This window comes from Coregonus lavaretus (genome assembly GCF_964263955.1).
Source record: "Coregonus lavaretus genome assembly, chromosome: 20".
Lineage (NCBI taxonomy): Eukaryota > Metazoa > Chordata > Actinopteri > Salmoniformes > Salmonidae > Coregonus > Coregonus lavaretus.
Genome location: NC_140007.1, coordinates 45,500,205 through 45,512,422, shown reverse-complemented (window position 1 = coordinate 45,512,422; position 12,218 = coordinate 45,500,205). Strand labels below are relative to the sequence as shown.

The 12,218-nt window shown below is 40.8% G+C and overlaps 1 long non-coding RNA gene across 1 annotated transcript; it reads left to right on the top strand.

Moving 5' to 3' along the window:
- The first annotated feature begins 5,666 nt into the window (after nt 1-5,666).
- On the top strand, nt 5,667-7,805 carry LOC311147774. Its single transcript, XR_014614813.1, has 4 exons — nt 5,667-5,887; nt 5,996-6,061; nt 6,364-6,660; nt 6,799-7,805. It is a non-coding gene; the product is annotated as an uncharacterized lncRNA (long non-coding RNA).
- The last annotated feature ends 4,413 nt before the right edge of the window (nt 7,806-12,218 follow it).

The following is a 12,218-nucleotide window of genomic DNA, read 5'->3' as shown; positions in this document are numbered from 1 at the left end:
ATTTTTAAAAAACATTTTAGTCATTTTAGCAGACGCTCTTATCCAGAGCGACTTACAGTTAGTGAATACATATATATATTTTTTTTATACTGGCCCCCCGTGGGAATCGAACCCACAACCCTGGCGTTGCAAACGCCATGCTCTATCAACTGAGCTACATCCCTGCCGGCCATTCCCTCCCCTACCCTGGACGACGCTGGGCCAATTGTGCGCCGCCCATGAGTCTCCCGGTCGCGGCCGGCTGCGACAGAGCCTGGATTCGAACCAGGATCTCTAGTGGCACAGTTAGCACTGCGATGCAGTGCCTTAGACCACATACATTGGGGTCATGTTCATATGATCTTTTTACCCTTTTATTATTATTCTGTGCATCCCTATTTGTCGTTTGGTCTACCTCCCACTCCGATATAACCACCTCCTGAAGCATTTGTACTCTAGCACATACTCCCTTCCATCCTTTAGGCAAAGTAGCTCTAATCTTTTGTCCTCCACATACCCAAAAGAAATCTGCCACTGCCACCGATTGATCCTCATAAGGAGAAATCAATGGCATTGCCAGTGTTTGCTTCTCACATTCCCCAGGGTCACCCGGCCCTCCATTTGTAGCTATTGCCCCAGTACTTGATCCTGCTGCCTGATAAACTGCTCTGTAGGGGGTATCTGCATTCCAGGACATATCTTTATTTAGATGCCATGTGATCTCACACTTTCCCTTAAATTTTCCCAAATCGTTCTCCCCATCTGTTTTATTGTAGCATTCATAATTTTGATTATAGTCTATATGGTATTTTTCCGGTGCTTCCATTTTTCTGGCCTCTATTCTGGTATCTAATTTTTTACACCACTCTCCCCATCCTGCTTGATTATAGCATCTGTAATGATAGGGATTTCCCAAAAATGATAAACATTCTGCAGGACAGTAGGGCCTTTCTCCTCTTTTAAGATGACAGTAGCTCCGTTTAAAGTTAGCACAGTCCTTGTAACTGTGTGGATTTGGTATTACTATCAATTATTTTAATGGAGAAGGAGCACATACTAAACAATTAGTTTTTCTATTAATTATTTTAGCTGAATATTGTGCCCATTTGTACCAATCATTTTGCATGGCTCCCTCCCATAGCCTTTCTATTTTTGGTGTTGCTATCATTACTTTCGGTATTACTGTTGGGGCTGAGGTAGATTGTCTATTTTCCTGACTTCCCCAGTTAGTTAAAGAATCCCATACATTTTGAAAAAACCCATTTGTTCCTATTTTTTCTAATCCATTTTCCCGCCCCATCATGCAAATCTGGCAGACGGGCAACTAATCCTTCCAGGTCCTGTCATCCCCACGGAACATAGTGAGCCTGGGTACCTTTTATTAGAATTGGATATTGTCCCTTGTATTTTTCAGGTCTTCTCAATGTTCTCCTATTGCGCAATCTTTCTTCCCTTACGCCTTGATTGCAATCTCCCCATATTTCAGCTGCTGCTCCTTCTTCCTCCTCTAGCTCTCTGCCTGTCCGCTGTCTTACCTCACTTTGCTCCCTCTCTTTTTCTTCCTTTTCTCTCAACATTCGCCTCATCCTGTCCATTTCTCTCTCCATTAGTTCGTTTGTTGCTTCAATATCTGCAATTTCTTCATCTGAGAGTTCTCCATCGTCTCTCTTCGTCATTTTCATTCTTCCCAATGCTTCCCTCAGCTCTCCACAGCAGTCCAATCTATTTGGTTTGATTTCTGCCCTTCGCTTGATTCCTTCTGTTTTCTTTGAGTCTTCTTCCATCCTTTGGGAGGATGTAAACAAAGGTCTTTCTTCTTCCATTTCTATTTCTCCTTTTATTGATACTACTACGGACACCTTGGGATATTGTCCACCAACATATGGTGGGGGTCCCACAGACCAATCTGCTTTCTTTTTGTTTGTTTTCTCATCATCTTTTCTCAACATGTTTCTGGCTTCTCGCATGTTCTTTAGCAATCCTTCTCCTTCCATTTTGAACATGTTGAGTACTTCTTTTTCTCTTTCTTTTTTGACGCTTCTCTTCTTTCCTGTGTTTTTTGCTTTATGGTTCTTTATCAGTGTTTCCGTTTCCTCACACACCGAGACATCAAATGTTCCTCCTTCTGGCCATTTGGTGCTAATTTTCCTGGTGCGTTTCTCCCATTTTTCAGATGTTTTCGCTATTTCTTCCTTGCCTAAGGGATACCTAGCACTCAGTATTTCTACCGCCGTTTTATTCATATTTATGGCCTATATTTTTTAACTTCCTTTTTAATCTATTTTAGTATTCCTCCTATTTATTTATTTTTTATATTAGTATTTGCTTTTATTGTTAGACTATTTGTGCTTCTTTGATTATTGTTTGGTTAGAACTTATTTATTATTAATGGGCATTTGACAGTCTCTTTATATCATAATAATATTTCCTGATGTCCACTTTTCCTTTGTGTGGACACCTCATGAATCTTTACCCTTGCTAGTGTTTTATTTTAGCTTTAAATCACTCAGCTATATTCTTTATGTAATAATAAAATGATTTCTCCTGATGTCAACTTTTCCTTTGTGTGGACACCTCATAAATATTTCCCTTGCTAGTGTTTTATCTTAGCTTTAAATCACTCAGCTATATGTGTGTTTCTACCCCGACAAGCATCCACACACCATTCACTCTTTCTCTCCTGGTGTGAGACCGGGTGCGTCCTTCCTACCAGGTTACACTTAAGTAACGGTCCAGAAAAGGTGCGTCAACCTTTCCCCACCAAGGACAGAGATTTTCACACTCACTTGCACTCTCACTCTTTCACACACTTGTCTAAGTTACCTGTAAACTTAACCCCTTCTTGATACACTTCCTCAACACAAGAAAACTGTTTTAAACAGGATTTATATTTATCTAGCCCCCTAGGTGATACACACCCAGAGTTCTACTACGCTTTCCTAAGCGACCTGTAAGTTCTGCTCTCTTTCTCTGATTCACTTCCTCAACACAGAGAAAAAGCGATATTTGTACAGGATTTTGCCTACCTAAGCAGTCCTAAAAAACGATTCACTTCCTCTACACGTTTTAAAGCGGTATTCGCAGGACTTTGTAACATGTTATTATCTGATTGCTCAACCAGATGGACAGCCGCCTGTGCCGAAATGACCCAGACAGTGATCAGCAAAATGAATCAAATGAATCGACCAAATCGAACAGACGCATCAGATGAGCAACCGAGTGACCCCGACGATTGAACGCACGAATTGAGCAATCGAATCAAACAGATCAATCAGACTGTCCAAATTAGCAACCTGAATGAGACAGATGAATCATCCAACTTGATCACAACCAATCAAATCACAATGGATTAAACAGAATTACCAGCAGGACGAACAATTGAATCAAATGTTTTGAAGAAACGGTTCAGATGAACAACCGAGTGTCATTGACGAGTACAAGACGCGTCAAACCGTCGGTTTAGTCAAACAGATGCATTCATACTGACCAAATGATCAACTCAAACGAGACAGATAACCCACCCCACTCAACCACAATGACTGACACACACCAACCCAGGCAGACCATCCACCTACCGAGCAAATCTATTTATACAATTTTCTACTAATTTCAACCCTCGAGGCTTTTCATCATTTAGCATGTATTTTAAATCCAAAAGCTCCCAGTGTCAAATTTTCTGGTTCTTAAATTTGGAGAGACCTACTTGGTATTTCTGCAGCTGATGCCGAGCCCCGGATCGAACCACACACACGTTATACTATATAAGTAAGAACTTGGCTTACCTTTTAAAAGCGGCCGCTTTTGTTTGGCAAAGCTCGCCAATTATGTAGTAGAAATATTTGACAAAAAAATAGTCAACTCAAAAATATCTCTCAAGACACCGGAGCTTGTGAATCCAATAATTATACTTTATTGCATAATAAAGCCGAGCTTGCTCCATGGAACAACTGTCTTTCTTTGGCTTAGAGCTCCCTTTTATACACACAAATGCATAATCATGTTTACATAGCATACAATTACTCCCCTTAGGGCAAATTATTAACTTATTTTAGTGTCACTCTACCCTTATCTTTCAACGTCCAGATGTCACATGTGGTTTACTCCAAAAGGCCATGGGCGCTTTTCCATATGAGGCCTCTTCCACTTATCTCATTATATTGGTGGCAGACCCTTTCTCAAAAATAATACACATACATACATTAAGGCACGGTTACACACTGTATTGGCTATATTCCTTATTTAAACATACATCTGGATTATAGAATGTCAATCATGTTTACTATATTTTACTTTTGACATTTCCCAACATTTGCCTTAATGATACATAAACTATTACCATAAAAGCCTGATGTTGCAATGGCTTTCAGTTTTAATAAAGGATCCCACAAAAGAAGAGAGTTGTTACGCTCTCTTAAGAAGAGATGAAACTTTGACCATAATACTGAAGTGGCAAGCTGTGGCACTGGAGAGATGGTTGCCTGTAAAATACCTAGTACTGCAAAACCATCTGATGACTACCGTCACTGCAAATTTTGCGAAGGACTGTATGCAAGACATTCCCTATGGAGACATGTGAGAAACTGCCCGAAGAAGTCTGTTGAGGGAGAGCCTCAAGTTGGGCGAAAACATATTCAACTGCACTGACCAAGACCTGACTCAGTTAAGGGAAACTGTTTGGAAGATTGCTTGTGAAATGAACCAGGATGACGTTTCCTCGGTTGTAAGGAGTGAAACTGAATTCCTTTGTATCGGGGAGTCACTGTTGAATTCCAGGAAACCATATGAGAGAAGGAATGACTACATACGCCAAAAAATGAGAGAGATGGCAAGACTATTGATAACGGCAAGGGCTATAACACCTTTGAAGAGCACCGAAGTCCTTGTTATGCCCTGTAACTTTCCCCATGTGATACAGGCAGTAAGATCTGTTGCTGGTTATGATGTCGAAAGCAACTCGTATAAAATCCCATCATTGGCTTTGAAATTGGGACACAGTTTAGCCAAAGTTGCAGGCATTGTGCAATGCAATGCCATCATTGCAAATCGCCCTGCTGTTGCAGAGTCTGCAAAGCAATTTGCCACTTTACATCAGAAAAAGTGGACAGAGTCCATTTTAGCTGCCGCATTGGGTACACTTCAACAGGCCAAATGGAATAAACCACAGGTTTTACCCTTTACAGAGGATGTGTCGGTGCTGCACACGTTTCTTGCTACTGAGCGTGCTAAGTATATGAAGGACCTTGAGGAAGAACCCAACAGCAAAAGCTTTGGAAATCTTGCTAAAGTGACTTTGACGCAGGTAGTACTATTTAACAGAAGGAGGGAAGGGGAAGTTTCAAAAATGGAGCTTCAGTCTTTCACATCCAGGGATCTTACGGAGCTGAATCCAGACATTGTGAGGGGCCTTACTGACTTCGAGAGGAAGCTTGCAGAGCACTTTGAGAGAGTTGAGATTCGAGGTAAAAGGTCAAGAAAGGTTCCAGTGCTTCTAACCCCTGACATGATCACTGCTATGGACCTCCTCATGATAAGCAGAAAAGAGTGTCAAGTCCACAAAGAAAATGTGCACATGTTTGCACGGCCAGGTGTCCTTTCCCATTACAGAGGCTCCGACTGCTTTCGCAAGTATGCAAACAATGTGGTGCAAAGAACCCAGAGGCACTCACCTCAACAAGATTGCGGAAAAAAGTCGCCACTTTGTCCACACTACTAAACCTCCAAGAAAATGAAATGGATCAACTTGCCACCTTTCTAGGACATGACATCCGTGTCCATAGAGAATTCTATCGGCTTCCAGAGAGTACCCTGCAGCTCGCAAAAGTCAACAAACTGTTGATAGCAATCGAAAAAGGAAGACTGCCTTACCTGCAGGGGAAAGGGCTGGATGACATTGAGGTCAATCCTGAAGGTAAAATGTTGTTTGACTAATAGTTTTTAGCCACTTCAAATATAACTATTATAAGTGTTGTTAGTCCTTAATTTAAATAATTGGCCGTAAATGTTTTTACCCAACCAGATGAAGTAGAAATGAGTGATGATGATTCCAGCGAAGAAACCATTGCTGACCTACATCAATGCAAAGGTATCCTGACTTGTATATATGTGGTAATATCTTTAAGTTATGTCACATAAATGCACATTTCTGTGGGGATTATCGAAATGATCCTCTATCTGTTTTTAAACAATCACATTGGTGGTGATAAGTAATTCCACATTTATGGATTCGCAATCAGTTTATGTTTATATCTCAAATATCAGTTAATATCTAATGTAGAATTGCATATTGCCTGACATTGAGGTTGTTTACAGTGAATAATACAAGCAAGCAAACGTATTGTCATAAAGCTCATACAACAGAATCACATTCATTATTACTTTGCAAAGGCTCAACAACAGAGACTTCTAGGGACCAGACACTTCTGAGGCAAACACCAGAGTCAACCACCCTGGACAACATGGAGGGCACTCCTGAGTCAACCACCCTGGACAACATGGAGGGCACTCCTGAGTCAACCACCCTGGACAACATGGAGGGCACTTCTGAGTCAACCACCCTGGACAACATGGAGGGCACTCCTGAGTCAACCACCTTGGATAACGTACACATGAGCAACACACAACCAAGACATGGTAAAATAGTCACATCCCAAGCATCCTCAAAGTGCTCCAAAGGAAAGCACGGTTAGTAAGCATTTTGTATTCACATGTATTGATAACATCATATAACTACTAACTAGAATCCTTTGTATCATATCCTCCATTTGTCACTTTAGCAGAGCTCATTGTTAATCAGTTGTATTTTGTTTCCATTTATGAAAGCTGTGAAGGTGAGAAGCAAGTGGACAGGTGATGAAGTGAAAGCTGTTGAGCGGCATTTGCTTAATTTCATAACAAGCTGCAGAATACCAGGTAAAAATGACTGTGACTCCTGCCTCCAAGCAGAGCCAGTAGCTCTGAAAGACAGAGACTGGGGTTGCTATCAAATACTACATCCACAACAGAAACGTAGCATTAAAAAGGAAGACGAACAGATAGAACTAGAGCATGCCAACTGTAGCTCAGGTACCATTCAATTCCAATTTCAATCAGCTTCTCCTCAGATAGTGTTAATATCTGTGGGTTTCATGTTCATATTATTTTATTTTCCTTAAATGATTTATATTGTTGGTTCTTGTACAAACATGCCACATAGGCTCGACTGTAGATCCCACATGTTCGTATGTTTATGTATAATTGAGGGCTATTAATGAGCATATGTTTGCCACTTATGGTCAAATTTTGGGATAACAGTTGATGATATAGGTTAATACTCTGCTCTCATTGACAGGGAAAAGAGATAAAACAGTACTTAAAGGGATTGTTATTGTTCCTAAGTTTTCAGAAGCACTTTGTTCTTAACCACAAGTTGTTGAATGTGGCAAGGTGTTTAAATTACTGTTAAACTATTACCATTTCAATGGGTGCTTGTAACAGGCCTCGTGTATGGTAACATGCACTATGTAACTATGATGTAAATCCCTACGTTATTTAGACAGGTTAGCTGAATGTACACTGTCATGTTTCATAGAAGCTGGATGCTTTAATAGAGAGTTTCTCATTCATTTCAAACATGCCATTTCTACTGCCTTGTGCATAGCAGGGAAGGAGGCAAAGTGTAGGTGGTCTATTCTGGGTGTTCAATTGATTTGTTAATTAGCATATTTTCGCTGGCACTCAATAAAAGTAAGGCATAAAGTGTTCCCTCTTTTTTTACATGAATATTGACTGCAAATGTATTGTTATAAATAACAATAATACGACTTAAACAGTAGACTGAGAATATATTATATTTATGAACTATGTGAACATGGATAGGCATTTCTGTTGAAGGTTACCTATCTGGTGAGCATGATTATTATAATAATTTTTTTAAAGCTTTAGTTAAGTGTTGTACACCTATGATTCTTATGCAGACATTTCAACATGTAACCGGAACCACGTTCAAATACACACCCTATTTTGTGTATTACAGGGTCTTCATAAGTCACATAAACCTGAAAATCGGTGTGTATCTATGGGCTGCTGTTGCTATGGGCCTTATATGTCACATTAACCCGAAAAAGTCCTCATATATACTATTAACATCAGGTCTGAACAAAATATAGCCCTAGACAAAATCTCAACAGATGGATGTATTCCTAGAATCATGGGACGAAACTATTCTGATTCCCAGGTCTCTTGGACCTTGGGAAAGGCATGTCCCAATAAGTCCTGATATTGTCTATAAACACGTATGTGTGTGTGTGTGTGTGTGTGTGTGTGTGTGTGTGTGTCTGTCTGTCTGTCTGTCTGTCTGTCTGTCTGTCTGTCTGTCTGTCTGTCTGTCTGTATGTCTGTCTGTGTCTGTGTGTGTGTGTGTGTGTGTGTGTGTGTGTGTGTGTGTGTGTGTGTGTGTGTGTGTGTGTGTACTGTTTTCTTTACTCTCTCTTTACAGTTGAAGTCGGAAGTTTGCATACACTTAGCTTGGAGTCATTAAAACTCGTTTTTCAACCACTCCACAAATTTCCTGTTAACAAACTATAGTTTTGGCAAGTCGGTTAGGACATCAACTTTGTGCATGACACAAGTAATGTTTCCAACAATTGTTTTCAGACAGATTATTTCACTTATAATTCACTGAATCACAATTCCAGTGGGTCAGAAGTTTACATACACTAAGTTGACTGTGCCTTTAAACAGCTTGGAAAATTCCAGAAAATGATGTCATGGCTTTAGAAGCTTCTGATAGGCTAATTGACATCATTTGAGTCAATTGGAGGTGTACCTGTGGATGATTTCAAGGCCTACCTTCAAACTCAGTGCTTCTTTGCTTGACAACATGGGAAAATCAAAAGAAATCAACCAAGACGTCAGAAAAGAAATTGTAGACCTCCACAAGTCTGGTTCATCCTTGGGAGCAATTTCCAAACGCCTGAAGGTACCACGTTCATCTGTACAAACAATAGTACGCAAGTATAAACACCATGGGACCACGCAGCCGTCATACCGCTCAGGAAGGAGACGCGTTCTGTCTCCTAGAGATTAACGTACTTTGGTGCGAAAAGTGCAAATCAATCCCAGAACAACAGCAAAGGACCTTGCGAAGATGCTGGAGGAAACAGGTACAAAAGTATCTATATCCACAGTAAAACGAGTCCTATATCGACATAACCTGAAAGGCCACTCAGCAAGGAAGAAGCCACTGCTCCAAAACCGCCATAAAAAAGCCAGACTACGGTTTGCAACTGCACATGGGGACAAAGATCGTACTTTTTGGAGGAATGTCCTCTGGTCTGATGAAACAAAAAAAGAACTGTTTGGCCATAATGACCATCGTTATGTTTGGAGGAAAAAGGGGGTCGCCTGCAAGCCGAAGAACACCATCCCAACCGTGAAGCACTGGGGTGGCAGCATCATGCTGTGGGGGTGCTTGCTGCAGGAGCGACTGGTGCACTTCACAAAATAGATGGCATCATGAGGAAGGAAAATTATGTGGATATATTGAAGCAACATCTCAAGACATCAGTCAGTAAGTTAAAGCTTGGTCACAAATGGTTCCTCCAAATGGACAATGACCCCAAGCATACTTCCAAAATTGTGGCAAAATGGCTTAAGGACAACAAAGTCAAGATATTGGAGTGGCCATCACAAAGCCCTGACCTCAATCCTATAGAAAATGTGTGGGCAGAACTGAAAAAGCGTGTGTGAGCAAGGAGGCCTACAAACCTGACTCAGTTACACCAGCTCTGTCAGGAGGAATGGGCCAAAATTCACCCAACTTATTGTGGGAAGCTTGTGGAAGGCTACCCCGAAACATTTGACCCAAGTTAAACAATTTAAAGGCAATGCTACCAAATACTAATTGAGTGTATGTAAACTTCTGACCCACTGGGAATGTGATGAAATAAATAAAAGCTGAAATAAATCATTCTTTCTACTATTATTCTGACATTTCACATTCTTAAAATAAAGTGGTGATCCTAACTGACCTAAGACATGGAATTTTTACTAGGATTAAATGTCAGGTATGGTGAAAAACTTAGTTTAAATGTATTTGTTAAGGTGTATGTAAACTTTCGACTTCAACTGTACTTTCACACTCTTTATATACTAAACAGTGTATTCGGAAAGTATTCAGACCCCTTGACTTTTTCCACATTTTGTTACGTTACAGCCTTATTCTAAAATGGATTCAATTGTTTTTTTCACCTCACCAATCTATACACAATACCCCATAACGACAAAGCAAAAACAGGTTTTTAGAAATGTTTGCAAATGTATTAAAAATAAAAAACTGAAATATGACATTTACATAAGTTCTGTCAGAGTGACCATCGGATTCTTGGTCACCTCCCTGACCATGGTCCTTCTCCCCTGAGTGCTCAGTTTGGCCGGGCGGCCAGCTCTAGGAAGAGTCTTGGTGGTTCCAAACTTCTTCCATTTAAGAATGATGGAGGCCACTGTGTTCTAAGGGACCTTCAATGCTGCAGAAATGTTTTGGTACCCTTCCCCAGATCTGTGCCTCGACACAACCCTGTCTCGGAGCAGTACGGACAATTCCTTTGACCTCATGGCTTGGTTTTGCTCTGACATGCTGTGGGACCTTATATAGACAGGTGTGTACCTTTCCAAATCATGTCCAATAAATTGAATTTACCACAGGTGGACTCCAATCAAGTTGTAGAAACATCTCAAGGATGATCAATGGAAACAGGATGCACCTGAGCTCAATTTCTAGTCTCATAGCAAAGGGTCTGAATACTTGTAAGGTATTTCTGTTTATTTATTTATTTATTTTTCTACAAACATTTCTAGAAACCTGTTTTCGCTTTGTCATTATGGGGTATTGTGTGTAGATTGATGAGGGGAAAAAAGAATTTAATCAATTTTAGAACAAGGCTGTAATGTAACTAAATGTAGAAAAAGGGAAGGGGTCTGAATACTTTCCAAAGTATGTGGACACCCCTTCAAATTAGTGGATTTGGCTGTTTCAGCCACACCCGTTGCTGACAGGTGTAGGAAATCGAGCACACCGCCATGCAATCTCCATAGACAAACATTGGCAGTAGAATGGCCTTTACTGAAGAGCTCAGTGACTTTCAACGTGGCACCGTCACAGGATTCCACCTTTCCAACAAGTGAGTTCGTCAAATTTCTCTACTGCTAGAGCTGCCCCGGTCAACTGTAAGTGCTGTTATTGTGAAGTGGAAACGTCTAGGAGCAACAACGGCTCAACCTGGAAGTGGCTCTGGGGCTGTTTTTCATGGTTCGGGCTAGGCCCCTTAGTTCCACTGAGGGGAATCTTAACACTACAGCATACAATGACATTCTAGATGATTCTGTGCTTCCAACTTTGTGGCAACAGTTTGGGGGAAGGCCCTTCCCTGTTTCAGCATGACAATGCCCTCTTGCACAAAGCGAGGTCCATACAGAAATGGTTTGTCTAGATTGGTGTGGAAGAACTTGACTGGCCGGCACAGAGCCCTGACCTCAACCCAATCGAACACCTTTGGGATTAATTGGTTATACTGACTGCGAGCCAGGCCTAATCGCCCAACATCATTGCCCGACCTCACTAATGTTCTTGTGGCTGAATGGAAGCAAGTTACTGCAGTAATGTTCCAACATCTAGTGGAAAGCCTTCCCAGAAGAGTGGAGGCTGTTGTAGCAGCAACGGGGGGACCAACTCCATATTAATGCCCATGATTTTGGAATGAGATAATCGATGAGCAGGTGTCCACATACTTTTGGTCATGTAGTGTACAATACAAGTTTAACATTTCCTGCATCGCAACAGGGTGATCAAATTAAGTTCCTACATCTATATTTATGGTTTGACTCGTATGCTGAAGGATAGAAGAGATATGTTTCAGTTTTAGGTTGAGTCTGTGTGTAAAGATGACGGTGGTTCCCATCATTTGAGATGAGATGACTACCCATCTTTCTCTGGAAAAAGTTTAACATCATCTCATCTCAACTGATGGGAAGCGCGCCGTCATCTTTGAGCCTCGTTTACACCGCGCTAACATGTGAGTTTCATGATCTGATCAATATGATCCAATTATTATCTGATCAAGGTTTGTCGCATCTATTAAAATGTTACTCTTCATCCATCCACTGTGTCCGCCTTGTGACCAGATAAGCTGGTGCCTCCCTGTATGGAAATTATTTGACAGATATTCTTTCAAATTAATCTGAATGTATTTACTTGTGCCATAAAT